Below are 4,590 nucleotides of genomic sequence, written 5' to 3' on the forward strand. Positions count from 1 at the left end.
TATGGGTGTTTGAATTTTTTTTCTGATATCACTTAACTATTTCAGAGGCATCTATGCCTCTGTAGGAAGTCCCTGTCTACACAGTGGATCTATAACATCCATACTGATCTTTGAGACCTCAAATTTCCATTGGATATGCAATGTCCATAAATGGCTGGCTCTGTAGAAAACTTTCTCCAGCATCTGCACAGCCTGATCTGATTCTGCGTTTGGTGCATTGCCATATGCAGCAGCATGCAGTAATCAGTCCTTGTTGGTGTCACAGTTAAAGAAAAAAGAAGAAATGTACAAAAAGCTGCCTAACTTATCAGTCATATGTAAGAGAGGGTGGTGTGTGTTCTCTCCCGTAGACGCACTGAATGTCACAATGCGTGTTCAGGAGGGTCCGAATGAGTGCTACGTATGTAAGCACATGAGGCTCGTATTCCCGTGTGTATCGGCATCACTTAGCATCGGAGTCCGGTGCGGTTGCAAAGACTTAAGTATCCTTTCTTGCTATTCTTGTTATGAAACAACGATTCAAGAAAATAACAAAAATGTCCATTCAAAAAAAGGGAAACAATGATTCAAAAAAAAGATAAAAATGTCTTCCATCCAGAAAGTCAAGAATGATGTTGACTCTTCAAAGTCTAAACAGCGAAACGAACCTGAAGCGCTCTCTCTTTCTTTTCTGTTTGAACTTTTTGTCATCTTCTTCTTCTTCCTTCTCCGTAAAACACTATAAAACCCTCTCTCTCTCGAGAAGAAGAAATTAAGAGAGGCAAAGAGCCGACAATCCGATGGTAATCATCATCCTTTTTATGCTAGCAGTGGCCAAAATGTTGCTTTCGTCCAGCGGGCAACCGACTGCGGCGGCCCCTTCTCCGCCTTCGAGGGACAGCTACAACAAAATCTTCTTTTGGTACACCTACAACGGAGTCTTTCAAAGTATAATCCGTCTACCCCTTACGTCAGCAATACTTTCGATCAGGACTATGCCTTCTAGGCCACCCTGACGTTGCTTAACACGGGCGTCGAAAATGACACGTTCCTCTCCAGCTTCCCCATCACGGACCTCAAGACTGCCATCGAGACGGTTGACAACTACAACTTGATCATGACGAAGATCGTGCTCAAGGGGGCGGTGTTCGGCATCGCGATTTATGAACATCGCGTAGCGCAAAAAAAATGGCAAATCGCAAAATTGAGTAGCGATTTATGAAAATCGCATAGCGAAAATAAATAAATAAATGGCAAATCGCTATGCAATTTTCGTAAATCGCTATATCGAATAGCGATTTACAAAAATCGCGTAGCGAAAAAAATGGCAAATCGCTAAATCGAGTAGCGATTTACGAGAATCGCGTAGCAAAAAAAAAATCGCAGAAAAAAGTGTTACAAAAACCTCGAGTAAGAAACAACCGAAGGAAACATATGAACATCATGATCAAACAAAACACTTTATTGATCTTTTTCGACAGTTATAAGAGGAAAAGAAAGAATTTATACAAAGCCCAAACAAATAATTCGTTCTGAGGGGCGCCCCCCTAACCCGCGTCGGGAGAGCCCCCGGACCCCCCCTCCTCCTGTAAGGGCAAAAACTCTAAATCAAGCTCCACAACTCATCAAGTTGAACCATGCTACAGTCAGTGCGCAAGTCAGTCAGTGCTTGATGGAGCAGTGTAGGATCGTCTGCTGGATGTACACATAGGCAAAAAGAGAAAGGAGAGAAAGAGAGGGTTGATGTTCATGGCCTTCTTCAGGAAGGGATTCCTTTCTCAGATAATCCTGCAGTGCAATGACTGAGTCTTAAATAATCATCTTTGAAGTACTTAAGTCTTTGCAACCGCACCGGACTCCGACGCTAACTGATGCTGACAAACATGAGAATACGAGCCGCACATGCTTACATACATGACACTCATTGAGACCCCCGAACACGAGATGTAGCTAACGGCCGGGGGGGGGGGGGGCGGGCATATAACCTGCTTCGCATCTGTAGAAAGCTGTCCAAAATCTGGTTATTCCATTCTATGTTTACAGAATGCTTGTCAGATACCTGTATAAGGTGCAAAATAACATTTTGATTCTTCTTTAGAAATCAACTGAGACATTTGGTCACTTGTCTGGACCAAACAAAGGTATGCATTCATTGAAAGACTAGGCGGCTTTTTGAAAGTATCTGATAAATTAGGGGGCTTCTTCTAAATTACTCAAAGAAGAATGATCACACTACCATGTCTTCTTCGGGTAGGCGATGATTTGCTGCATGGTGGTTGTATACTTTTCTTGAATGAAAATAATTTCAGTGAATGACATCTAAACAATGAAAACAAAGCCATAACCCATGAGGGTGTCCCTTGCCACCCTCGTGATGGGCAGGGGACCTCAAGAGTTTTACCAACACCGAAGGTCTGCCAATATGGGGTCAGTATAAGTACTCATTTGAAGACGTTCAATGCATGGGTTGGGATGGTATCACGTGAAGCATGACGAAATGTATGATCTGTAATATTTCTACGGTACTAATGGTAGTAGAAATAGAAATTTGAGTGTGTTATCATGTTCCATGTTTGGTCAAGAAACAATACTTGCAGTAATAGCAGCATTCTAAAAAAGGTGGTATTTTGAAAATATCTTGATTTAAAAAAAAAAATTGGTATTGATTTTTAAGAAATCTCCATTCCCTTGATACCAAGGCGAAAGAAGCATCACGGCCACCACTACCGAGTAGAGCATTTGCTCACTTAACATGGTTGCAACGCAACATCAGGTGGATCAGGGAGTTCTTTGGGTGGTTTTGAAAAATGAATGCTCTTTTTGTAAGGAAATATGGCTATAAGACAACCGTTGGAATGGGATTCCAACGGTTGTGTGCTCTCATGTTATTGGCCAGCAGGTATGTAACAGTAACCAACATAACGGTTAATTAAATATAAATTAAGATAATCAAAATACATGAAAGACGCATTTACATGTTTTGTTCAAGGGATGCAATCCTTGGGGTAAAAGGACATTTCTCCATTGGACATGACCCTAATCCAGCCCCCTTTCAGTGTGGATAAGGTGGCCTTTTGAGGTCGGATTTAGATATAGAGATGTACAGGAAAGAAATCTAAACTTACAAAAATCTGAAAGGTTGAGAGGTGATTTAAAGCCTATTGTCCGTGGCGATTTACAGCGTTACTGCGTACGCCCAAAACCTGGGGTTTGCGTCTCTGCATCGTTTTTGAACTTACACTGGTATCAGAGCACAGTAGATCCATTCCTGTCAGTGACTGTGAGCTCCCAGTTGGAGTCTTGTTCATCACTGGAAAATCAAAATCCAAAAACAAAATAGAAAAAAGGGGATTTAGCTAAAACAGGTCAGTGACAATATATTTCTGTTTTGGCAAACTGTGAACTAGGGATTCTTGTTTGTGGAATCCCGATTTATTTTTTGGGGTACAAAAAAACTCTACGTACCTGGGTTTTTCTGATGACCGGCATTCACTTGAATTTGTCACTGAAAACCGTTGTAGCCATGTCAGGCAAATCGGTCGTGTCCAATTTCTGTGAAACAAAAAAACAAACAAACAAACAAAGAGAAATCAGAAAAAGGGGTGAGATTAAAAACAGGAGAATCGTTCCTTGAATCGCCAGAGATCGTCGAACACCGGAGAAGGGTTATGACATGCATAACATCAAGCAAGGGAACACCAACACCACTGGATTCGGTGTGAAAAACCTATCATCTCAGAGGTTAACAAAAAAAATAGAAAAGAGGAAAACAAGGCAGACGAGGGTACAGGCGTTAAACGTCGCCGGTGGACACGCCGTTATCGTTGGCGTGTCGAGGGTGATCATACCCCAACGACCGCACTCGTCGTCTGGCCAAAAATCCGGAGGGTGAGCTTTAGTGTTTTCCTTGGAAGGTGAAAACCACAAATAGCCCGAAAAAATGCCGCCGTCATAAAAGGAATCTCCGTAATAGAGCTTCTGGCCGGAAGGAAATTCCGACGGTGAAGCCGGATCGCCGGAGAGGGGCGATGGACCAGAGAGAAGAGAGATGGACGGTAGAAAGGGGTTTACGTTTTGAGAAGAAGGGTCGAGAATAGCGAAGCAGGTTATATGCCCATACACGCGGGTGCTTCTTCGGGGGTTAGAATGAGCGTCAGGTAATCAAGTTGGGGCTCGCGAGTCCAGTGCTGTTGCAAAGACTTAAATATCTTTTTTTGCCATTTTAGTAATGAAACGATAATTTTAAAGGACAAAAATATTCTTCAAGAATATTTTTAATCTTAACTCTTTAAAGTTCAAACGTCCTGTTTTGGCCAGTAAACTCCTTTACTGTAACAGGAGCTCCTTGTAATATTTCGCTTTAAACATTCTGGATCATCCTTTAACAATGCATCATCTTTTATAATAGGAGCTCTCTTTGACGATGCACTTTTTATCATCATCTGCTATCATCGGAGCACCATTTGTCATCGTCTGCTACCGTCGAAGTATTCATTATCGTCGTCTATTACCGTCGGAGCATCATTTATCATCGTCTGATCGTGAGAAATAGTTGAACTATCAAAAGAATCGACATTCTGTCTATTGTTAATCATGATACCAAAGTGCAAG

General features: G+C 41.9%; 1 long non-coding RNA gene across 1 annotated transcript; it reads right to left on the reverse strand.

The window, feature by feature from the left end:
- Nucleotides 1-2,901: 2,901 nt before the first annotated feature.
- On the reverse strand, nt 2,902-4,084 carry LOC149828023 (uncharacterized). The gene is made up of 3 exons (XR_016434595.1): nt 3,768-4,084; nt 3,445-3,531; nt 2,902-3,289 (listed from the first exon to the last, which is right to left on the reverse strand). It is a non-coding gene; the product is annotated as an uncharacterized LOC149828023 (long non-coding RNA).
- Nucleotides 4,085-4,590: the final 506 nt, after the last annotated feature.

The sequence above is a fragment of the Nuphar pumila genome, chromosome 10 (assembly GCF_984573655.1).
Source record: "Nuphar pumila chromosome 10, dmNupPumi1.hap1.1, whole genome shotgun sequence".
Taxonomy (NCBI): Eukaryota; Viridiplantae; Streptophyta; class Magnoliopsida; order Nymphaeales; family Nymphaeaceae; genus Nuphar; species Nuphar pumila.